The 25,977-nt window shown below is 53.2% G+C and overlaps 1 pseudogene; it reads right to left on the minus strand.

Moving 5' to 3' along the window:
- Positions 1–12,324, minus strand: part of LOC138514443 (zinc finger protein 91-like) — a 234,691-nt pseudogene extending 222,367 nt beyond the window's left edge.
- Positions 12,325–25,977: the final 13,653 nt, after the last annotated feature.

Here is a 25,977-nt window from a genome sequence, read left to right on the forward strand (position 1 = left end):
CATGGAGTTCGAGGATGCCCTGGCCAGCATCACCAAGTGAGCCGCAGGACTAGCCCGCTGCCTTTGTATATAGTTTTTTAGTTAGTTAGTGCTAGGTTTCCTTTATTTATTTTTATTATTTTGGACCGCTTGGACAATGGCCACTTTTTTGTACATATTTTTTTAATTAGTTAGTATTAGGTTTCATTTGTGGTGTTGGGCTCATGGACCCTGGAACATTCCTGTATATATTGTTATTTTTTGGGAGATACATTTTTTTATTTTCTTATTGTTTACACCATGACGTAATGGTTTTTCTTTGATTTCCTACTACATGGTTTTGCTTTGGACAAATTCTATTGATTTATTAATCCTTTGTTTTTTGGTTTATCATTTTTGTTCTCGGACATGGACCTTTTATTTACTTTGCCACATAGTTGTATGTTTTCTTAGTTTACTTATTTTTTGTTTTTAATACATTTTTATATTATCTTACACTTGTGTCATTTTCTCTTTGGTTTCTTACATGTCATGATATGGGTTTTGACATTCACTTGCACCCATTGTGTATGTGTGTGTGACGGACATGTGTTCTTTTGCATACTTGCCTTTGGGGTTGTGTCATGTGATTGCATTCACTATGTGGGTGCATGCAATCCTTGCCTGGGTGTTTGTGCTGGGTATGCTGGCCATTACTGCCATGATTGTGTATCGTCAGGACCTGGGGCCAGGGGGACATGGGTGGGGGCCTGGTGGAGGGTGTCCCTGGTGGATGGGGGGTTGGGGGTGGTGGGAGACATGGGTTGGACATGGGTGGGGGCCTGGTGGAGGGTGTCCCTGGTGGATGGGGGGTGGGGGTGGTGGGAGACATGGGTGGGGGCCTGGTGGAGGGTGTCCCTGGTGGATGGGGGGTGGGGGTGGTGGGAGACATGGGTGGGGGCCTGGTGGAGGGTGTCCCTGGTGGATGGGGGGTTGGGGGTGGTGGGAGACATGGGTTGGACATGGGTGGGGGCCTGCTGGCAGGTTCCCCACAGTGCTGGGGGTGGGGGTGGTGGGAGACATGGGTTGGACATGGGTGGGGGCCTGGTGGAGGGTGTCCCTGGTGGATGGGGGGTTGGGGGTGGTGGGAGACATGGGTTGGACATGGGTGGGGGCCTGGTGGAGGGTGTCCCTGGTGGATGGGGGGTGGGGGTGGTGGGAGACATGGGTGGGGGCCTGGTGGAGGGTGTCCCTGGTGGATGGGGGGTTGGGGGTGGTGGGAGACATGGGTGGGGGCCTGGTGGAGGGTGTCCCTGGTGGATGGGGGGTGGGGGTGGTGGGAGACATGGGTTGGACATGGGTGGGGGCCTGCTGGCAGGTTCCCCACAGTGCTGGGGGTGGGGGTGGTGGGAGACATGGGTGGGGGCCTGGTGGAGGGTGTCCCTGGTGGATGGGGGGTTGGGGGTGGTGGGAGACATGGGTTGGACATGGGTGGGGGCCTGCTGGCAGGTTCCCCACAGTGCTGGGGGTGGGGGTGGTGGGAGACATGGGTTGGACATGGGTGGGGGCCTGGTGGAGGGTGTCCCTGGTGGATGGGGGGTTGGGGGTGGTGGGAGACATGGGTTGGACATGGGTGGGGGCCTGGTGGAGGGTGTCCCTGGTGGATGGGGGGTTGGGGGTGGTGGGAGACATGGGTGGGGGCCTGGTGGAGGGTGTCCCTGGTGGATGGGGGGTGGGGGTGGTGGGAGACATGGGTTGGACATGGGTGGGGGCCTGCTGGCAGGTTCCCCACAGTGCTGGGGGTGGGGGTGGTGGGAGACATGGGTTGGACATGGGTGGGGGCCTGGTGGAGGGTGTCCCTGGTGGATGGGGGGTGGGGGTGGTGGGAGACATGGGTGGGGGCCTGGTGGAGGGTGTCCCTGGTGGATGGGGGGTGGGGGTGGTGGGAGACATGGGTGGGGGCCTGGTGGAGGGTGTCCCTGGTGGATGGGGGGTTGGGGGTGGTGGGAGACATGGGTTGGACATGGGTGGGGGCCTGCTGGCAGGTTCCCCACAGTGCTGGGGGTGGGGGTGGTGGGAGACATGGGTTGGACATGGGTGGGGGCCTGGTGGAGGGTGTCCCTGGTGGATGGGGGGTTGGGGGTGGTGGGAGACATGGGTTGGACATGGGTGGGGGCCTGGTGGAGGGTGTCCCTGGTGGATGGGGGGTGGGGGTGGTGGGAGACATGGGTGGGGGCCTGGTGGAGGGTGTCCCTGGTGGATGGGGGGTGGGGGTGGTGGGAGACATGGGTGGGGGCCTGGTGGAGGGTGTCCCTGGTGGATGGGGGGTTGGGGTGGTGGGAGACATGGGTGGGGGCCTGGTGGAGGGTGTCCCTGGTGGATGGGGGGTGGGGGTGGTGGGAGACATGGGTTGGACATGGGTGGGGGCCTGCTGGCAGGTTCCCCACAGTGCTGGGGGTGGGGGTGGTGGGAGACATGGGTTGGACATGGGTGGGGGCCTGGTGGAGGGTGTCCCTGGTGGATGGGGGGTGGGGGTGGTGGGAGACATAAGTTGGACATGGGTGGGGGCCTGCTGGCAGGTTCCCCACAGTGCTGGGGGTGGGGGTGGTGGGAGACATGGGTTGGACATGGGTGGGGGCCTGGTGGAGGGTGTCCCTGGTGGATGGGGGGTTGGGGGTGGTGGGAGACATGGGTGGGGGCCTGGTGGAGGGTGTCCCTGGTGGATGGGGGGTTGGGGGTGGTGGGAGACATGGGTGGGGGCCTGGTGGAGGGTGTCCCTGGTGGATGGGGGGTGGGGGTGGTGGGAGACATGGGTTGGACATGGGTGGGGGCCTGCTGGCAGGTTCCCCACAGTGCTGGGGGTGGGGGTGGTGGGAGACATGGGTGGGGGCCTGGTGGAGGGTGTCCCTGGTGGATGGGGGGTTGGGGGTGGTGGGAGACATGGGTTGGACATGGGTGGGGGCCTGCTGGCAGGTTCCCCACAGTGCTGGGGGTGGGGGTGGTGGGAGACATGGGTTGGACATGGGTGGGGGCCTGGTGGAGGGTGTCCCTGGTGGATGGGGGGTTGGGGGTGGTGGGAGACATGGGTTGGACATGGGTGGGGGCCTGGTGGAGGGTGTCCCTGGTGGATGGGGGGTTGGGGGTGGTGGGAGACATGGGTGGGGGCCTGGTGGAGGGTGTCCCTGGTGGATGGGGGGTGGGGGTGGTGGGAGACATGGGTTGGACATGGGTGGGGGCCTGCTGGCAGGTTCCCCACAGTGCTGGGGGTGGGGGTGGTGGGAGACATGGGTGGGGGCCTGGTGGAGGGTGTCCCTGGTGGATGGGGGGTGGGGGTGGTGGGAGACATGGGTGGGGGCCTGGTGGAGGGTGTCCCTGGTGGATGGGGGGTTGGGGGTGGTGGGAGACATGGGTGGGGGCCTGGTGGAGGGTGTCCCTGGTGGATGGGGGGTGGGGGTGGTGGGAGACATGGGTTGGACATGGGTGGGGGCCTGCTGGCAGGTTCCCCACAGTGCTGGGGGTGGGGGTGGTGGGAGACATGGGTTGGACATGGGTGGGGGCCTGGTGGAGGGTGTCCCTGGTGGATGGGGGGTGGGGGTGGTGGGAGACATGAGCAGGTGTGCAGGGTAGTTCCCTGTGGTGTGTGCTGCCTGCAGGGGCCGTGGAGGGTGTACAGGTAATGCCTGGGAGCACACAGCCAATTCGCGTGTGGAACTTCCCGCGCACCCCTGAAATCCACGTAGCCGGCCATATCGCGTGTGGAACTTCCCGCGCACCCCTGAAATCCACGTAGCCGGCCATATCGCGTGTGGAACTTCCCGCGCACCCCTGAAATCCACGTAGCCGGCCATATCGCGTGTGGAACTTCCCGCGCACCCCTGAAATCCACGTACCCTGACTAATCGCGTGTGGAACTTCCCGCGCACCCCTGAAATCCACGTAGCCGGCCATATCGCGTGTGGAACTTCCCGCGCACCCCTGCAATCCACGTACCCTGACTAATCGCGTGTGGAACTTCCCGCGCACCCCTGAAATCCACGTAGCCGGCCATATCGCGTGTGGAACTTCCCGCGCACCGCTGAAATCCACGTACCCTGCCATATCGCGTGTGGAACTTCCCGCGCACCCCTGGAATCCACGTACCCTGCCATATCGCGTGTGGAACTTCCCGCGCACCCCTGAAATCCACGTAGCCGGCCATATCGCGTGTGGAACTTCCCGCGCACCCCTGAAATCCACGTACCCTGACTAATCGCATGTGGAACTTCCCGCGCACCCCTGAAATCCACGTAGCCGGCCATATCGCGTGTGGAACTTCCCGTGCACCCCTGCAATCCACGTACCCTGACTAATCGCGTGTGGAACTTCCCGCGCACCCCTGAAATCCACGTAGCCGGCCATATCGCGTGTGGAACTTCCCGCGCACCCCTGAAATCCACGTACCCTGCCATATCGCGTGTGGAACTTCCCGCGCACCCCTGGAATCCACGTACCCTGCCATATCGCGTGTGGAACTTCCCGCGCACCCCTGAAATCCACGTAGCCGGCCATATCGCGTGTGGAACTTCCCGCGCACCCCTGAAATCCACGTACCCTGACTAATCGCGTGTGGAACTTCCCGCGCACCCCTGAAATCCACGTAGCCGGCCATATCGCGTGTGGAACTTCCCGCGCACCCCTGCAATCCACATACCCTGACTAATCGCGTGTGGAACTTCCCGCGCACCCCTGAAATCCACGTAGCCGGCCATATCGCGTGTGGAACTTCCCGCGCACCCCTGAAATCCACGTACCCTGCCATATCGCGTGTGGAACTTCCCGCGCAACCCTGGAATCCACGTACCCTGCCATATCGCGTGTGGAACTTCCCGCGCACCCCTGGAATCCACGTACCCGGCCATATCGCGTGTGCAACTTCCCGCGCACCCCTGCAATCCACGTACACTGCCATATCGCGTGTGGAACTTCCCGCGCACCCCTGCAATCCACGTACCCTGACTAATCGCGTGTGGAACTTCCCGCGCACCCCTGGAATCCACGTACCCGGCCATATCGCGTGTGCAACTTCCCGCGCACCCCTGCAATCCACGTACACTGCCATGTCGCGTGTGGAACTTCCCGCGCACCCCTGAAATCCACGTACCCGGCCATATCGCGTGTGCAACTTACCGCGCACCCCGGTATACACGCACACGTTTATTTTTTCTCTCAGCGCGTGTCTGTGTTTGTGGGTACCCCTTTGTACGTCATTTGTCCTGGAGGGCCACAGTATTGGACATTGATCATGTCTGTATATAGGTGCTATTTGTTGGCGCACCTTTTAGCGCACATTTCTTGCAGGCGCAGAGACGCTACCGCCTGCTTTCTTGTGGCGGTCGTGTTTGTGCCTGTTTGTGCCTGTGCGCTGCTTTGAGCGTGCGCTTTTTTGCCCTATTCTATTCCATGAATACGTGTTGTATGCGAGCGTGTGGGCGTTCCGCGCACTTGCCTCCTAAACTTTCCCCGTGCCGCCCACATTCTTCCCCATTCCGAGTGTTGTGCCCCATTTTATTCCCCATTCCGAGTGTCCCGCCCTGTGTTCCGCCTACTTTAGAGCTGTGCGCTGCGCTCGGAGTGATAGCGCAGTGGCCGTGGCGCACGACGTTGGTTGACCTGTGCGCCGGCCTGCGCCGCGCGCTATTTCCGCGCACGTCCTCTGCTTTTCTTGCGCACGGACTTCCATGAATCGACGTGCGCTGGTTTCCCTGCGCTTTGCGCTAATTTTCGGCGCAGCGCACGTATTGGCCCCTCTGCGCCGGGATTTTCGGCGCACATTTATTCCATGAATCGGCCTGTCAATCTTTTTTGGGGTTTGCTAATTTCTACAGACGTTTTATTGGAAATTTCTCCAAGATCGTTAGTCCAATTACACAACTACTAAAAAAGGCAGTGAGATTTACATGGAGTGTGGAGGCAGAGCAAGCATTTCAACAACTAAAAACAGCATTCACTACTGCTCCTGTGTTAAGACATCCTAAACTAGAGAGAGCTTTTCAGGTAGAAACTGATGCTAGTAATGTGGCAGTAGGAGCTATTCTATCACAGAAGGATGAAGAGGGAATTTTGCAACCTGTGGCTTTTTTTTCTAAGAAATTGTCAGGATGTGAACAAAACTATTCTATTACGGATAAAGAATTATTGGCCATTCGATTAGCATTTGTGGAATGGAGACATTATTTGATGGGTGCAAGACATCAGGTGGTGGTGGTAACAGACCACAAAAACTTGCAATACTTCACAACGGCACAATCGCTAAGCCCTAGGCAACTACGTTGGTCTCAATATTTTAATGAATTTGATTTTGTGGTTACATTCAGGCCAGGTAGTAAGAATGGGAAAGCGGATGCTTTGTCTAGACAACAAAATGTGGATAATTCAGTAGGGGAAATTAAAAGTGTTATTTCACCTGAAAGAATTGTCGGGGCTATTACACAGAAAATCATTGAGCAGGTCAAGAAGGCTTTACCAGTTAGACAACTGCAGGAATGGTGTAAAACTCATCCCGCACGTACTCTACGGGAAGGTTTACCCTATCATCAGGGTAGACTGTACTTGCCCACCAAGGATTTACAAAAGCAAGCATTATACTGGTGCCATAATTCTCCATTGGCAGGGCATGCAGGTTTGAGAAAGATGCAAGAGATGCTAGGGAAATATTTCTGGTGGCCCACAGTAAAACAAGACTCGGAGAAGTACTTAAGGTTATGTGAGAATTGTGCACGTAACAAGGCAGAGCATGGGAAGAAGAGAGGGTTGTTACAGCCCTTACCAACACCAAGTCAGCTATGGACTTCCATTTCGATGGATTTCATTACGGATTTACCTCCTGATAATGGTTATGATACCATTTGGGTAGTAGTGGACTTCATGTCTAAGCAGGCTCACTTTGTTCCATGTGCCGGAATACCAGGAGCAGGAAAGTTGGCAGAGTTATTCTTGCAACATGTGGTCAGATTGCATGGGCTACCAAAGTGTATAATATCGGATAGAGGTTCACAATTCACCTCCAGGTTTTGGCGTGCCTTTTGTCAGATGCTGGGAATCAATTGTGCGCTCTCTACTAGCTATCATCCTCAAACTGATGGGCAAACAGAACGCGTTAATCAGACCCTAGAGCAATATTTAAGAGGGTACTTGGGAGATGGCAGAGATTCTTGGGTACAAGCTTTATGGTTGGCAGAATTCACATACAATAATACCTATCACACTTCCCTGGGAATGGCACCAAATGAATGTTTATATGGACAAGTGCAGAATATGCTACCCGAACATTTGCCAGAAGTGGGACAAATCCCCGCGTTACAAGAGCGTAAGCAGTTGCTTCTGGAGATCAGGCAAAAGGCACGGGCAAATCTAGAACAAGCCAAAAGACAATACAAGAGTCAAGCTGACAGACATAGACAAGCAGGTCCTAAATATGCAGTGGGAGATAAGGTGTGGTTATCCACACGAAATTTAGCCTTGATAGGCTCTCGAAAATTTCTGCCTCGTTTTATTGGGCCCTACGTGATAATTAAATGTGTGTCAGCCACTGCGATGAAACTACGTTTACCAAAAAATGTACCTATCCATCCGGTATTCCATGTCTCTTTACTTAAACCCGCAGCTCCGGGGATGACTGCTAAAAGACCACCAGCCATCATGAAAGAAGGTCAGATGGAGTATGAAGTGAAAAGTATTCTGGATGCAAAAATAAGGAATCAACGGTTATGGTACCTGATTAACTGGACAGGTTATGGGCCGGAGGACTGTTCCTGGGAGCTGGCGGAATCAGTACATGCTCCAAGGTTGGTTAAACAATTTCATCGACAGCATCCGGGTAAGCCAGGTCCTGGGAAGGGCCTTCGGAGAGGAGGTAATGTCAGGAATAAGGGCAAGCATGTGTACACTGGGCTCAGAGGGCTAAAACACTGAAAAAATCCAACGAAACTACAATTCCCGGCAGTACTTGGGAGGCTGGGTAGTTTACTGACGGGCGCGCGTGGGGCCAGCTGATCTTGATTGCTAACAGTTTATGAACGGCTCACGGCGTGCGGCAGGTGTGGCTTATTTTGTTTGGAGGTCGAAGCTGCGTCGGTCGGAGCAGCATCGGAAGAGTCAGGAGCCGCCCGCTATGAAATTGGCATGATCACAGAGGCGGCAGGCGCGAGCACTTTGCAGCGGGAGAAGAGAGTTCTTCACGGCTGCTACGGGCAACAGTATTCAACGTCCGGGAAGGCTCAGGAGCTTCCCGGACACAAGATAAGTGCGGGATGGGCTTATTGGTCATTGATGAAATGCACATGTGATTACGAGCATGCTCACAAAGATACTCAGTGTTTGTTAGGCGTATGGGGACAACGACCTACTGAGAGACTGTGCATATTCTTCTGTTATGCTGCAAGAAAGCATTTAACAAATCTTTATGTTATACACGTTTAAGTACTTGTTGTGCTCGTTGTACTTGTTAGTTGCTTAAGTGTTGCATATACCAGCCCAAGGGGCCATGTGTCATGTCTTCATCTTGGGAGAATTCCCATTGTATGTTTCATTTGCTAATCATGCTTTGTTTGTTTCATGTCGATGACATATAGAGTGTGAGATACATGTATTAAGATGTTCTCAAGGTAGGGGTTATCAGGTAACAGGCATATATGAAATCAAGAAATCAAGGTATTGCAGATTATGGTGTTACAAGTATTATTAAGTGTAGGGTGTTTCCCTGTACTTCCCCAGTCCTATCCAAACTAGGTTTTTCCTCTACCCTCTATCCGGTGTTCCTAAAATTCCTCACCCTATCCACAACCTCTCCCTAACCCTCTTCCCCCCACTGGCTGCCACGTGGTGTCCTGTCTATATATATATCAGGTACCTGTGCCAACCACGGTGGGAGGGTTGACTTCATTCGGCTTCTGTGGTTCGGGGGAGAGTGTCGACCTCTCCTCCTATTATTGTGTTTTGTGACAGCGGGTCCCGCTATGGGATCAGGGTGCTAATGACGGGCTTGCCATTCGCGAGCCCGTCATTAGCGCCCTCCCCATTTCCATTGAGCCCTATGGGGGAATGGTTTCTTCAATGGGGACTTACCAGTCCCACCAGGGTCAGACTACACCAGCAAGTCCCCATTGAACAAGACCGGTGCCGGACCAGTTATTGGAGGCAGTCATGGCGCAAATAGCGCCATGAATACCTCCAATCTCGGAATGAGGCCCAGTGCACTGAAGCTTAAGGCTTCACTGCACAGTACAAAGAACAGGTCTAGATCAAAAATAAAACTAAAAGGTTTGGGGGTCAATTCAAATGGAAGTGTAGAGGAGGAGCAAAGTACCCCCACCTCAACCATCTCTCCCACAGCACCTGTATGATGGATCCCGGAGTGGGAAACACATGCAGTTCCAGTAAAAGTACCGATACCTAGCAAGATCTGGGAGGCAAGGTTCCCACTGAGGAAATCATACCTGCATACGAGACAATGGCCCTCATTCCAACCCAGGCGTTAAGGGTATAACGGCGCCGTCAACCCTTAACGCCTGCTTTTAGCAGGTGTTAAGTACCAAGGCGCTAAGCGTCCTTGGCGCTAATTACGGCACCGTACATAATTAGCGCCTTCCCCACTCCCATTATGCCCTATGGGGCAAGAATGGGAATGGGGAAGGGTAAATGGGGATTGGGGATTTCCCACCCCACTCACCTTGGAATGGGGCGGTAAATCCGCCATCCATAAGACAGAGTTTACACCATGGTGGTAAAGTAGGGAACTTACCACCTGGGTTGGAATGAGGGCCAATAGAATAAAACTGATGAATAAAGAAGAGATGCCGAGATTAGAGAATGCAGACAATTCTATAAGGCATCAAGAAAGAATCGAAATAAATGACATCTTGGGATCAAGATGACAAGACTTATGCTGCAGACATAAGGGAGGGATCCAGCTATTTCACACGTGTAAACATTCAAAGAAACGCAAGCAGATGAAATATTCTTAAAAGGCTAGCATTATAGTGAATAGATTGTGGCATGCGCCAACAGATCCACATGCATGTATACATATATATTGGAGTGAGAACAGTAAAGGATGGATGTTCCCACTATGTACAATGGCAGTACGGAGCAAGAAAGGGAAAGCTGTTTTTTTTTCCATTTTCCAAGTACGGCGCAGTTAGAAAACAAGTGAATTACAGGGGAAAAACTCAGAAAGGTGAAATTAGATGAGCCATGAAGCCAAGGCCATATCAGGCTGGGGTGAGCCGACATTAGATACAAATTGTGTGAAAGAACGAAGCTTCTGTTCAGAAGGCATGGACAGAAACAAGAAGACGTCAGAGGTCTATTAAAGAATAGTATTTTAATACACCGAAAAGCTCGATTTTGTGGTCTTTATTCACGTGGGGAGAAGTTGGACGAGCATGATGGTCACACCTACGCATGAGGGTAGAGAGTGCTTTCACTCCCCGGAGCAAAGAACATGTTCAAGGCTGAGTTCAAAAGACCTAATTTACAGTGGGGCACTGAGGTGATGATGGATGGATATGTTAATTGGTGGGAAGCTATGGTTAAGACTAGCTCATCTGCACCTGGATGTTCAGCCTGTGTGCTGCCAACGTAGGTTGGGAAGGTACTTACAGAGGTTAGAAAGTAACCAATGATAGAGGACCGCATGATCAAGGGTCCTATAGATGTGTAACCAATTAGACATTGGGCCTCATTAAACGGTAGGCAGTAAGGGATTACCGGCACTGGTAAGGGCACCGGTGCCGTTAATCCCTTACCCCCCCTACTACGAGGTCTCTTAGCAGGTCCTTTCCCTAACGCCTGGTTTTACCAGGTGTTAAGGACGGGACCCGCTAAGGGACTTCAGAGCTAATAACGGTACCGCAAATTGCGGTACCGTTATTAGCTCCATCCCCATTCCCAAATGGGAATGGGAAATGGTTACCGGAATGGGGATTTACCGGGTCCTCGAAGGTCGGAATGACCCGGTAAGTCCCTATTCCGGGAACATGGACCCGTGTAGTGAGGCCCATTGTATATTTAGTGACGTTTTGAGGAAGGGCTAAGAGGAGAGGGGTCGGGGGGTCAAGAGGAGGAGAGGGGTGGGTGGGGGTCAAGAGGACCTGTCTGGTCCCCCGTTATGTCGCTATATGCCCCTAGGATCTCTGGCTTCCTGTGATCTTGCTGTGTGCCCCACCAACCCTTCTGGTGGCCTGTGTTGTCGCTGTATGCCCCCAGCCCCTGGTCCCTGTGATCTCGCTGTGCTACATAATTGTGAATTAAAAATGAGGGTGCCTTTGGATTTAGAGGGAATGTGGACTGAAAATCTTGAGACAGACACAGGGGTGAAACAGGGGGGTGCCTTAGCCCTCCTGTTATTTAATATTTACCTGATGGACTGGCGGCCGGGGAGAGCAGGAGTGGCCGGAAGGGGGGGAGCAGGAGTGGCCAGGGGGTGTCTTAACCCTCCTGTTATTTAATATTTACCTGATGGACTGGAGGCCAGGGAGAGCAGGAGTGGGCAGGGGGGAGCAGGAGTTGCTGGGGTGGGGCTTAGCCCTCCTGTCATTTAATATTTACCTGATGGACTAGAGGCCGGGGAAAGCAGGAGTGGCCAGAAGGGGGAGGGGAGAACAGGAGTGGCCAGGGGGTGTCTTAGCCCTCCTGTTATTTCATATTCACCTGATGGACTGGAGGTCGGGGAGAGCAAGAGTGGGTAGGGGGAGAGCAGGAGTGACCAGGGAGGGGGGATTTGAGTGGGTGGGGGGGGGGACAGGAGTGGCAGGGGGAGAGCAAGAGTGGCCGGGAGCGGGAGGGGTCAGGGGGGAGAGCAGGAGTGACCAGGGAGGGGGGATTTCAGTGGGTGGGGGGGACAGGAGTGGCTGGGGGAGAGCAGAGTGGCCGGGAGGGGTCAGGGGGGAGAGCAGGAGTGACCAGGGAGGGGGGATTTGAGTGGGTGGGGGGTACAGGAGTGGCCAGGGGAGAGAGCAGGAGTGGCCAGGGGGGAGAGCAGGAGTGGCCAGGGGGGAGAGCAGGAGTGGCCAGGGAGGGGGGATTTGAGTGGGTGGGGGGGGACAGGAGTGGCTGGGGGAGAGCAGAGTGAGCGGGAGGGGTTGCCGGAGTGTGAACATATGAGGAAGAAGCTTGTGGGGCACCTGACACCCCCTGTCTTAAACCTCGGGGAAGGGGATATATGAGCCCAGAATAAAGGCTGGAATAAGGGGGGGGGGATAATAAACCTCTCACCTCCGACTCCTGGAGAAGGAGAATCCGGGCAACTGACCCCGCCCCGCAGAACAGGGGCGAGACACGAGGCAGTGTCTCCAGTGCGCATGCTCCTAGCCTAGGAGAGACACCTCTCCACTGTGCGCATGCTCCTTGTCCATGAATGGCACGTCTCCACTCTGCGCACGCTCCTAGCTTAGGAGAGACACCTCTCCACTGTGCGCATGCTCCTTGTCCATGAATGGCACATCTCCACTCTGCGCACGCTCCTAGCCTAGGAGAGCCGCCTCTCCACTCTGCGCATGCTCCTAGCCTATGTGTCTATTTTCCTGGGCGTGTCCCTCCGTCAGTAATGACCAATCAGGACTTGTGATACACAGGGGTGCACTCATGCGCACATTGATGACGTCACTTTAATTGCCATCACTTTACGTTTCATCCACTTCACAGGAGGAGGGACTAAATGCTGCGGGGTTCCCCGCAATCAATAAAGCAATGCGAATGGGGGTTGGGGGGGCAACTTTACACATTAATTTCCAGGAGGCTTTAGACGTGGACGCGCATCCCAAGCACTCAGCACTTTGCCTGGTTCCACGCAGCGTCCTTTGCGCGTGCGTTCGCCCCCATGTCCAACACACGCACGCACTCACGCCCGCACACACACGTGCATGCATGCCACACGTATCTACACTTCCCAGCCTGGAGGACTGTTCTGCACACAGGGAACTGACCTGTTGGATTGGAAGCATCGAGGCTCTGTGCAGCAGGAGCCCTGCACCCCATATTCTGCATCTGTATTTACATCATCAAAAGTGAAATTACAGGACATAACATTACAAGGCGTTTTATCAGCCACGCGCACATACTCACGCCCGCACACGCATAAACACGTGCATACGTGCCACACGCATCTAAGCTTCCCAGCCTGGAGGACTGTTCTGCACACAGGGAACTGACCTGTTAGATTAGAAGCATCGGGGCTCTGTGCAGGAGAAGCCCTGCACCCCATATTCTGCATCTGTATTTACATCATCAAAAGTGAAATTACAGGACATAACGTTACAAGGTGTTTTATCAGGCACGCACACGCACGTGCCACACACACGCACGTACCACACAAAGGCACGCACGTGCATGCATGCCACACGTATCTACACTTCCCAGCCTACAGGGTTGTTCTGCACACAGGGAACTGACCTGTTAGATTAGAAGCATCGAGGCTCTGTGCAGCAGGAGCCCTGCACCCCATATTCTGCATCTGTATTTACATCATCAAAAGTGAAATTACAGAACATACCATTACAAGGTGTATTATCAGACTTTGATAAACTTGCTCTAGAAAAGTGCACTCATTCAATTGCACCCCATAATATGCACTAAAGAGTAGTTATGGGTCTGTTCTACTTTATTCATTGCCATAAAGTATCTCCATAGCAGAGACCCGGCTGGGGGGAAGGGGGTATTTAATTAGTTCATTCATCAGGGGTCCGGCATGGGAGCAGCGTGTCTGTGTACCGCACCCTGCCCCGCTTGCGCTCAATGACGCAGAGAGGAGCGCGCAGACAGGACGGGGTTCACTACTAGACAAGCACGTTGATGGTTGTGACATTATGACAAGTTTCCTTGTGTAAGCCAGGAGACAAGCAGCTTTCTGGTGTGCAATACATACATGGCCACTGTGGCGTTGCCCCTTTAAGGGTACGCACGCGACGGAGTGACGTCAACTCCGTCGCGTGCCTGTTTAAATAAACGGGGCGGCTCCTGGTGACGTCAGTTCACCGGGGAGCCCACACCGACCACATCTCCGTCTCTGTGTCTGATTACCACAGGGGGTGGGGGGCTCACGGAGGCGGCCCATCGGAGACCGCCAACAGTGGCGACGAGACCGGGATCGCTTCCTGGGACACGCGGGGGAGTTTCGACGCAGCGCAGATGATCGCGTGTGAGCGCGCGACGAACTCCGACCGCAGAGAAGGGAGCGACGCACGCGGCTGGCGGCCATTTTGATGAACAGGCCTCGGAGACTCACGGCTTCATAACGAAGCGTCGGTGAGCCATCCGGGCTTAATTTTTGGAAACTTCAGCGGCGGATGGTCGCTGAACACAGCACATGTCAATTTCATGAGGAAACTTTGACAATTTCCACCATTATCGTCGAGCAGAGGCAGGGGAACTCCATGGGGAGCCTGCTGTTGCACTAGGAGTCTGTCCCTTCCTCTACTCAATTTTTGGACACATCATTGTCTGCATGCTGGCTGGAGTGACACCTTCACGAAGATCACGGCTAGTGGTGAGTTGCGGCCCCTTTCTTGCCAATCGTGTGGGGTGCCTGTGCGCTCTCCACCATGAACCAGGATGCTGCTGCTGCTGCTGCTCCTGCTGCTGTGGGTCCAGTACCGCCTGTGCTTCCACCTGCCCCTCCGCCGAAACCACCGGGGTCCCTACAGCCAATGCCTGAGTTTGATATCTCGGGTGCTCCATCGGGCCTGGGACAGAGGTGGAAGATGTGGATGGATAGGCTGGAGATGTATTTCAGGGCCACAATGGAAACAACGGACGACGGCAAGCTGGCCACCCTCCTGTACTCGGCTGGTCCGGCGGTGCATGAGGTATTTATGTCCCTGCAGCCGGTGGACGGATCGTTTGCTGCGGCAAAGGAGGCACTCCATAACCATTTTCTGTCAATGGCCAATGCGGACTATGAACGTTTTCTTATGGGAACGGCTCGCCAAAAAGATGATGAGACTCTGGATGTATTCGTTGGGCGGCTGCGGCGTCTGGCAGCACCGTGTGCTTGGAATGACCCCGAGGTCATGATTAGGAACCAACTCATTCAGGGGTGCAGCTCTGGGAAACTGAGACGCCAGATCCTGCGGGAGCCGGGCATCACCCTCCCTCGCATCCTAGAACTGGGGAGATGCCACGAGGTCGCTGAACTGCGTGCGACCAGGATGGAAGCGGGTGTTCGCCCAGCCAAGGTGGAGGAGATCTGTGCGGTCGGAAGAGGCCGCGGGTTAAGGCGCCCTATGAACAATCAGAGCCAGCGCGCGCAGGGGTCGAATATCTCCTGCCCGAAGTGTGGCTATGATCTCCCGCACCCCGCGGAGTGCCCGGCAACGGGAGTCAAGTGTGGCAGATGCGGAGGCCCTGACCACTTCGCCAGAATGTGTAAGTCTGCCGCCCCCAAAATTGTGCCGAGGGGACCAGTTCGAGCCGGCTTCTTCCGGCCCCAGAGGGCCTCCAACGTTGCCCAGGTGGACCAGGGTGACGAAGGAGCCCCTCAGGAGGAGGAGGACGAGGATGAGGAGAACGTGTTCTTCGTGTCCAGTGTGAGCGTGCTCAAGTCCCGCTCCAAAAGACAACCCAGGTGCAACGTGCTGGTTAATGGAAACTCTGTGCCGATGCTAGTGGACACTGGCGCTTCTGTAAATGTAATGGCCCGCCAGCATTACAAGACCATGCTGGCCCCGCCCGTGCTGGCTGCGCCGAGGGCACGCATATTCACCTTCGGCGGGGACCGGCCTTTGCCTCTAGACGGTGTGTTCGTGGCCGATGTGCAGTATGGGGACTCACACATACGGGCTCGATTCTACGTTACACCGGTGAGCGACAACACCCTGCTCTGCTGTGCCGCGGCGGAGGCACTGGGCATCGTCACGTTCGCATACGCAGTATACTTAGAGGACATCCAGGTCCTCCTGGCCAAACATGGATCCCTGTTTGAGGGCATTGGACAGCTGGTGGGGGAGCCAGTCCGGCTCCATATCGATGAATCCATACAACCAGTGGCGCTGAAGCACCGACGGGTCCCTTTCCATCTCAGGGATCTGGTGGATCGTGAACTTGACAACCTCGTGGGGTTGGACATAATTGAAAAGGTTGAAGGACCCACCCCCTGGGTGTCACCCATTGTCATCGCCCGCAAGCCCAAGCAACCCGATGCTGTAAGAATTTGTGTGGACATGCGGCTGCCTAATAAGGCCATAAAGAGGGAGCGACACCTCACCCCCACCATCGATGACATTATTGCGGAGCTGCAGGGTGCAAGGTTTTTCTCTAAGCTCGATCTGAGATCGGGCTATCATCAGGTGGTCTTGCACCCCGAGTCCAGGTACATTACTACCTTTACCACACATCGGGGTCTTTATCGATATAAAAGACTAAGCTTTGGGGTGTCCTCGGCAGCGGAGGTTTTTCAAAATATAATAAGAGGTGCACTGGCGGATCTGGAGGGCGTCCTTAATATCAGCGACGATATCCTGGTGTACGCCAAATCGGAAACCGAGCATCTGTCACGCCTGTCCAAGACTTTTGAACGGCTACGTCTGCTGGGCCTCACGTTACACAAGGACAAATGCGAATTTCTGAAGACGGAGATCGAATTCTTTGGGTTCGTATTCAAGGCGGATGGGGTGTCACCAGATCCCCGCAAAGTGAGAGACATCAAGGAGGCGCGCCCGCCCGAAAATGTCGCGGAGGTGAGGAGTTTTCTGGGGATGGTCACTTACTGCGGCCGTTTCATCAGAAATCTCGCATCCCGCTCTGAGCCCCTGAGGTCGCTCACCAAGAAGGACACCACCTGGCAGTGGGGCCCTCTGGAACAGGCGGCATTTGACGATATTCGAGGGGCGTTGGCGGCGCATGATACCATGGCATTCTTTGACCCGAGCCTGCAGACGGAGATCGTGGTGGACGCCAGCCCATATGGGCTAGGGGCAGTGCTCACGCAAGTGGGAAAAGATCAGGAGGTCCGGCCAATAGCGTATGCCAGCAAGGCCCTGTCTGACACTGAGCAACGTTACTCTCAAATCGAGAGGGAGGCCCTGGCGGTACTGTGGGGCTGTCGGCACTTCCGCCTCTACATTCTGGGGCGTCCTGTGACCGTGGTCACTGACCACAAGCCGCTGTTGCCGATAATGGCGGGCTCGTCATCTCGCCCGCCAGTGAGGATTGAGCGTTGGATGCTCGCCCTGCTGGAGTATGGGGTGTCATTGACCTATCGTCCCGGTGCCAACAATGCGGCGGACTACCTATCGCGACACCCCAGGAACGACTCGCAGGTGTCGGCGTCGGCGGAGGAAGCCGACGAACACGTCTGCCAGGTCATAGAGAATGCAACACCGAACTCCATGCAGGTGGAGGAACTTGAGGCGGCTTCGAAAGGCGACGAGTGTTTCTCCATCCTGAAGGAGGCCATGCAGAAGGGTGCCTGGAAGACAGTGCTGGAGGCGGTGGAGCGAAGAACCTGTGAGGCCAGGGTCACTCTCGAGCAGTTGTGGAGAGTGAGAGAGGAACTAACGTTCTCCGAGTCGGGGCTACTGCTAAGAGGGGAAAGGATCGTAGTGCCCCAGGCCAAAGTGGCACAGGTCATCGCGCTGGCGCACCAAGGGCATCAAGGGGCCCCCAAAACCAAAGCTCGCCTCCGTCAGAAGGTGTGGTTTCCTGAGTTGGAGCGGAAGGTGGAGGCGTGTGTGGTGTCAGGCGGCGGCCCCGGCCCAGAAAGAACCATCCATTGAAGCAATGCCCCGCGGGACTCGACCATGGGAAGTGGTGCACGCCGACTCCGGGTCCACATCCAGAGGCACGCATTTTCTAGTGGTGGTAGACGAGTGGTCGAGGTACCCGGAAGTTGAGTTTATAGACTCAGTGGCGTTTGAGAACGTGGTGGTGGCGCTAGAGAAGATCTTTGCCACTCATGGCCTCCCCTCGGTGCTGTGCTCGGACAACGGAGCCCCATTCCAGGGGGAGAGTTTCGCAGAACTCATGAAAGAGTATGGAATTCAACACCGGCGGGTCACCCCACTGTGGCCCCGCGCCAACGGGGAGGCCGAGCGAATGATGCGCACCCTCAACAAGGTGTTCCGCATTGCCCATGGAAGAGGGGAGTGTTTGCAGAGGGCTCTGTACGTATTCCTACGAGGGTACCGCACCACCCCTCATTCGTCTACGGGGGTGGCTCCGGCAGAAGCACTATTCCAGCGGTGCCCGAGAGATGTCATACCGGAGGTGGGGGACAGAGACCCCGCCGTCATCGACAATGAGCAGGTGGAAGAGGACAGACAGGTCAGGACACAGCTGGAGAACATCCGGAGGGGGCTCAGACCCCCACACATCGCGCTGGGGGATGAGGTGCTGGTAAGAAATCGCCACCCTCATGGAAAACTGTCTCTCACGTATGAACCCGCCCCCCTGGACGTGGTGGCCGTAAAAGGGTCAATGGTGACTGCGTCGGATGGAACTTCATCGGTAACCAGGAATGCGTTGTTCTTCAGGAAGATTGGTGACCCCAGAGTGGACAACCCAGACAACCGAGAAGGGGAAGGCGCTCTGGATGAAGGTGGGGGAGAACACGCCGTAGTGGAATCACCCGCGCGAGGTGGACCTGGTCCAGGAACACCAGCCAGGGACGGTGGCAGGAGGTACCCCCTGAGATCAGGGCGTGGGAAACCTGCCCGTCTCAGTGACTATGTTACGGACTGAGCTGGGAGGCTGACCGGGGACTAATGGTCAGGCCTTGACAGGTACACACGGGGGATCCGGGGTGGCTGTCAATAAATGGGGGTTTTTGTTGAAACTTATAGAGTGATATGTGTCATAGATGTGTGCTAGTTAAGTACTCCTATTTCCAATTTGTTGTTATGGAAAAGGAGGAGTGTGGCGTTGCCCCTTTAAGGGTACGCACGCGACGGAGTGACGTCAACTCCGTCGCGTGCCTGTTTAAATAAACGGGGCGGCTCCTGGTGACGTCAGTTCACCGGGGAGCCCACACCGACCACATCTCCGTCTCTGTGTCTGATTACCACAGGGGGTGGAGGGCTCACGGAGGCGGCCCATCGGAGACCGCCAACAGCCACTGCCATTGTACACATAGCAACTCTAAAGTCTAGCAACAATATGAGAGCAGATTTTATGTAGAAAAAATTGCAAACTGAATCACCTCCAAGGTCTGCCGATTTTGACAGATAACTGTGAGATTAAACATTTGCCCAGGGTCACACACTTTGGTTAAGTGGTGAAACCAGGATTTGGGCCCAGTGTGTGATGTAAGCAGCATTTGATCAAATATGTTCCCACCTTTAGTTGATATAATTATTTGTTAAGTTTTGGGGTTGAACATCTTAAATAATAATCAATTGTATTGCAATGTTGTCATAAAAACATATAAGAGCAAAATAAAATAATTATATCTTTGATTGTCTTCCTCCTAAATGGTAAATTCCAGTAGAAGCCTGGACACATACGTGAATCTAAACAACCTCATGGGATTTTAAACCTGTATCCATAGTGAAATAAAAGGCACTGCAGTGTGAGGGCGTCATGGGGGGCGGGGGTGGGGATCATTATTCCACACAGCGTGCAGTTTTATGTGGCCCTCCTATCATCAGCCAGCATTTGCACATCCTAGGGGGCAACAGTCCTTCCCCAGACCCTGGGTGCCTGGACCAGCGACCTTTACCCGCCCTTTCTGTCATGCTTTGATAACACAAAGCAAACCTCAGTGGGAGCGGCTGTGCCTCCCACGGGTGTGAACTATCACAAGATCAAGTGTGAAGTTCAGCTGGGAAGGATTAAGAGAACGTATCCTTCTGCACAGGAGGTAAGTCAGGACAGTTAACAGTCCCGGGCAGGCTCTAGGCGAAACGCAGGATCTAGCCCACTAAATTAGAACAGTCCTTCAAAATACGGGATGGTTGGCCACCCTAAAGGAGAATCGCCAAAAACAGGCCCTTTATCTGCAATGCCATGTAATACTTAAGCAATATGCCCCGAGCAGCAGGGGCATTACCGAGTCAGGTAATGCCCAGGGGCCCATAGTTATAAACGAAGGCCCTGGGGCATTACCAGACTCTGTAATTCCCCCACTGCGAGGGGGATATTGCTATTAGTACCCCGGTCGGGATACTAAAAGCATCTTTTTCTCTTCTGAAACGCTGCAGCATTTCGGAACAGAAAAAAACAAATGACAATGAAAATGGCCGCCGGGAAAGGAAAAACGGAGTCCGTTTTCCCTTTCCATGGCGGCCATCAGGAGCAGACGTGCCTTGGGATCACGTTCGCTCCCGAAAAAGAAGAAATGTGAATGTAAGTGGGGTTGGGAGGGATGAGGAAAAAAATAAATAATCATAACTGAATCCCCTGCGGGGGACGAAGGCAGCCTCCAGCCGTGTGTAGGCTCGGAGGTGGGATGGCCCTGCTTCGAGCCTCCTCATTGGCTGAGGGGCTGCCATGCCCCCCGCCGGGGACAATAGCGTGGAATCCCATCTGTTTCTTACATTCTGGTTGACTCTCGCCGGGTACTAATTGTATTTATCCATAGTAAATGTAAAGAAATATCACCATTCAAAATAATTCACCCATTATCCAGTGTGGACAACAGTGCAGAATGAGACAGCTCTGGTGTGGCCATCTCTTGTGCACCCTCTCCTAAAAAAGCCATCTGTAGACCCTTCTTGCCCAGCTAACTATCGCCCTATGTCATCCCTTTTTTGGGCAAACTCATGGAGAAGTTGGTTATCCCCCAACCGACCTGCTCTCAAACCCAGACTCAAACACTCCCTCTGTTCTGGTCCTCATCGATCTTTCTTCTGCCTTTGACACAGTCAACAACTACATCCTCATAAATTATTTCCATGATACCCTAGGCATCACAGACAGGGCACTGGCGTGGCTGACCTCCTTCCTTTCAGACTGACCATCCCAAGTGCAAATGGCTCATTTTCTCTCCTCCACCTCACTCTCTACCTGTGGCATCCCTCAGGGCTCTATCCTATCGCCATGGCTCTTCAACATTTATCTAGCCCCCCTGGCCCACTTGATCCCCACCGTCTACCCTCATTTCCAGTGTTATGCAGATGGCACATAGCTCTCCTTTAAGTTGTCACCCTCCATCTCCTCACTCTCCTCTCACATACCTGACTGCCTGACTACTAGACAGGCATGGTGCTCTGCCAATGATCTCTGCCTTAATGCCAATAAGACAGATTGGGATGCCTGCTTCTTGTTTCCCCCCACTCTCTGGCCACCCTCCTTGTGCCCCCTCCCCTCACCCACCTGTGAGGCAAAAAACCTTGGGGTCATCTTTGACTTCTCTCTCTCTTTCTCTCCACACACCACAAGTCCAACTTTTAGCTTCACCTACTCAGAGGCATTCTACCTTTCCTCACCTTCCCCCAGAAGTTCAACGTCTCCAGGGCCCTGATTCTCTCTAGGCTGGAATATTACAACAGCCTCTTCCTCAATCTGCCTCTTTCCTCCCTTCACCCCCTTCAACTAATCCAGAATAGGACTGCAAGACTTATCCTTGGCCTAAAGCCCAGGGACCGCATTTCTCCAGCCCTAAGATCTCTCCACTGGCTCCTGGTGACCACAGGGATCAGATTCAAGACCCTTAGGATCATCCACAAGGCTGTCTGGGGCCTGGGACCTCTATACATCAAGTTTTCCTCCCGAAATTCCTCCCAGCTAGAGTACTTCGGCCCTCTGGCTCCAACTCTCTGCAGGTCAAACGTTTCTCCAAGCAGAGATTGGGAGGTAAATCACTTTCCTCGGGTGATTCCTCACTCTGGAACAGCCTCCCTGCCCCTCTCAGACTTGAGCCGGATCTTCTTAAGTTCTGGACATTGTTCAAGACTTTTCTTTCTCCTCTTCCTTCCCTCTCCCCCTACTGTGCTAAAGTCCCTCTGCCGCTGTGACTGCAGCCTTGTTCCTTCAAAGTCATACAAGGGTCAGACCACCCCCCCTACCTGTCTTCCAAGCATCCCTTGCTAGCACTTGCCCTTGGGCACCCTTCCCTAGACTACCCTAACCTGATCCACCTTGTCCACTGCACTCATCCTCCCTTCCCCTCTTTTTCCCCTTGCACTTGCGGTCTTGGCCCCTGTTAGGGAGAATTCTCACCCAAGTGCTAAATTCCCTCTATCTTGGAGGCTTCCAGCTCTTTTGCTATATTTTGGGACTTTGAACTTTTCATTTTCAATGTGTTTTACTTTTGTGTTCTTTGGTCATGGAGTTTTAAAACAACTCCATAGGCATCATCTTTTTCTGTGTGTCACACAGCACCCTCAGTGCAGTGGCACAGGGGTGTCTTTCAGACTCCCCAAGGTTTAAATAGCATGTAAAGTTAAATTGACTTTACTAGTCTTTTTAAATTTACAGACCCAGCACACACTATCTTCCTATAGAGTGCTGGAGGGGTTGCCTAGCATCCCCTGAGTCTAAACACTCATGTAACAGTCAAATGTTACCCTTTCCCCATTTGAAATGGCTGGTGGCAGTGGTTTTAAACACACTACCATGATTTTTCCCGACTGCGAACACCGGTAACTAAAAATCAGGTCAGCCATGTTTTCCAATATGGCGCCCCAGACCGATCTGTAAAAACAGACTCCGGTCGACTTTTTTTGCCATTTCTTTTTGGAAAGGTCCTTCTTGTGTTTGTCTGAGCGCAAAACCATGTTTGGTCCCATTGTTCGTTGGCCTTTGGCAGGCTTCAGTGCTGAAGCCCTCTTCTGGCGCCTTAGTGTCTGGGGTGGACAGGATGTGAGGGAAGTGCCCGAAACTCCCTGTGCTTAGTCTCCTAGGAGACCTGAATGCACTCTGGCATGATTGGCCAGCTGGCTGTCCGGCAAGGACAGCCACCCTGCTGTGTGAGTGACAGCCAGGCTGGAATGAATGGGGGAAAACTGTTTAAAAGCAGGTCTCTGGGACTTGGAAAGCATCGACAGAGAAGCCCTTCAAGGTTAACTTCTTCCCTTGAGTTCGGTGGGAACAACCAACTCGTAAACTGCCTGGACACCGTCCCCATACTGGTCGAATTTTCTGCAGAGTGCTGTGGAAAACCGGATAGCCAGTAGGAAGGATATCAGTTCACACCTTAAACCAACGTTTTGCCAAGCTTGTGGCCTCTTCCCTGGGCAGTGCAGGAACCTCCCGACATCCTCCTTCTTGTCCCCACGACTGAAACTCAGGAAGTGCGAGATCTGCACGAACTGCCAGGAACAACTGCCTCAGCTACAGCTTTTCTTCACTTACAAGGTACTGTGCAAGTGCGGTGCAGAACTCTGTTTGGCCGCGGTGAAAGTTTGTGCAAACTTTCCCCACTTTGAAGGCTTGTCCTTCCCTAAAACAACATCTACATTTTCATATGACCAAATTCTTCTAAGATCCGTGGCAAAGCCTTAACCGTTTACTACCAGAACTGTGCTATCCTATACAAGACTCTGAACCATTGACTTTGGCCCAGGCCTATTGAACCGAATTGCTGGTTGTAGTTTACTGAAACCCTTTGCCCTGCCTATCAAAGTATTTGTGCTGTTGATTCTTATAACCTTGTCTTTTTACCCCTTTTTAAAGTATCTGAAGTACCATTTTGCTTCCACTTCAGGGGAGCTGAACTTGTTCAGAAACTGATTGGTTGTGTATTGTAGTGTATTTGATTGTGATATTGAGCTGCTCTTGCTAGTGGAATGTTTTCCAAATGACTGTGTAAATAAATGTATATTCTTTTACCAAGAAAAATTGAGTAAGTGTTTGTTTGAATCACTGTGATTGCTGCTACTTTGTTTAACCGCTTGTACTGCTGACTTGACTCTTGAGATAAGTCTGGCTACTCAGCCATCGCTACCACTTTACTGTGTAGTACAGGCTTGTACCAAAGGTGACATTTTACTGACACTTGTAGTCTTAATTGTGTGTAGTGTTCCCAAAGGGTACTGCATATGATTCGGAACAGCCCCCCCAGCACTTGCTTACCCCCTCCCCATGAGCACCCCACTCCCGCACTCCTCCCTCTCGCCCTCCTGCACTTATTTATTTCATTTTATTTATTTATAACGTTTGTAACGCACTAAATTGCCACATAGTTACGCACAAGACGTGAGACATAAAGAGCAGGATCGGCATGGAGGAAAGGACAAACTGAGATTTAATCAGGAGCTAAATAAAAGAGAAAGGTCTTAACATCCTTCTAAAGGAGGTGAGTGAATGTTCCTGCCGAGATGAAGAGGTAACTTGTTCCAGGCTGCTGGTGCTTGTACATCAAATGTTGTACCACCAAATCTTGTAAGCTTGAATCTTGGCTGTGTACGTTTTGTAGTATCAAATGAGCGTAGGCGACGTCTGGAAATAAGAGGAGTCAGCCGATCGCATAGATATTGCGCAGAGTCCTTGTTACAACATTTATAGGTCAATGATTTGATTTGATTATTATATCGCACTTAACTGTATCCGGGCGCAGATGAATAAAAAGCCTCAAGTGAGGTACTGAGCAGATCATGAACACATACTATCACTAAGCTAAAATAGGCTAATTAAACAAGTGGGTTTTTAAGGCTCTCCTAAACTGGACTAATGACTAACAAGCTCTGATCTCAACCAGGAGATTGTAATTCCAAATCTCATATCCCCTCTAGCAACAAATTTAGAGCGTGGTACCTTCAGCAAAAGCTTGTCTCCTGAGTGCAATGCTCTTGCAGGATAGTAACGACGGACGTTAACACTGAGATACTCTGGGGCAAGCCCATTAATGCATTTGTAGATCAAACAGGCTACTCTGAGTTTGATTCGGTCCTTGACCGCCAGCCAGTACAGGGATCTACGAAGCGATGAAACCTGGCCCTATTTTCCCTGCTGCCCCACCAATCTGATCGCTGCATTCTGGGATTTCTGCAGTCTGTATATCTGCTTAGTTGGTATGCCTGCCATCAGGCTGTTGCAATAGTCCAGGTGAGTGTTCGTCATAGCCCCTACAATCCCTGCATGATCTTCTGATGGTAGGAAGGGAAGTACATTCCTAAGCATCCGCAAGGAGTAGTACACTGACTTGACCTTAGCCCGCACCTGGGCTTCGCTACCGAGATTCTGCTGCCAGACACATCCCACGTTTTTAATTTTTGGAGCAAATTGTAGCCTCTCACCAAGAATACGTGGGGAGATTAATTGCTTCTCATCCGTAACTCTCCCCTTGGGCCGAAACAGGATAATCCTGGTCTTTGCTGCATTGAGTGTAATTGGTTATCGTCATCCACTTATCAATGTAAGCCATACACTGATAACTCTCCTAAGCGCGTCTTCGATGTTATTTGCCTCAATATAGGTTTGAGTGTCATCGGCGTATGAGTGAAAGCTCAACTCGTGACTCCTGTAAAGACTGGAGGGGGGTTATCTGTACTCCTGCCCTCTATATGGCAGAGTAGAAGCACAGAGCACCCCAGCCAAGATTCTCTATTGGGTCGCAGTGGACGAGCAACCAAGGCTTAAGCTCTCAGGAGGTGAGGCAGGCTGGTTCTTAAGTACAGTGTAGTCTCCAAGCCCCCACAAAGGAATGTCCACACAATGTTATTTGCTAGCACAGTTCCTTATATAAATAAGGTTCAAGATATATACATCAATTAATAACACACTTTGTACTTTCGCAAATCTAATATTGCAAACATATATAATGGGCCTCATTACAACATTGGCGGCCCGGTAAAATGGATGCCGGTATTAGCGTATCAGCATCATTTACCAGACCGGAGTCTTATGAGCAGCGATGACGGTGTCACAGGCATCGGCAGGGACCCGCTGTGACCGGGCTCCTCCTTGCCGGCATGAGCGTCGACATGCAGCAGCCGTGCCAGTGGCACCGGTATACCGCAGTTAAGTGCACATTAAGAGGTGCACAGACATGCAATTACGAATACAATGATGCTGTTAACACCGGCATTGCGGCGCAGGCGTTAATATGAATCTGGTATGTTGAAATCTGCCACAGGTGCACACAATCAGCACAGGTGGAGGGCATGGAGT

Source organism: Ambystoma mexicanum, chromosome 12 (genome assembly GCF_040938575.1).
Source record: "Ambystoma mexicanum isolate Mex_15411 chromosome 12, UKY_AmexF1_1, whole genome shotgun sequence".
NCBI lineage: Eukaryota > Metazoa > Chordata > Amphibia > Caudata > Ambystomatidae > Ambystoma > Ambystoma mexicanum.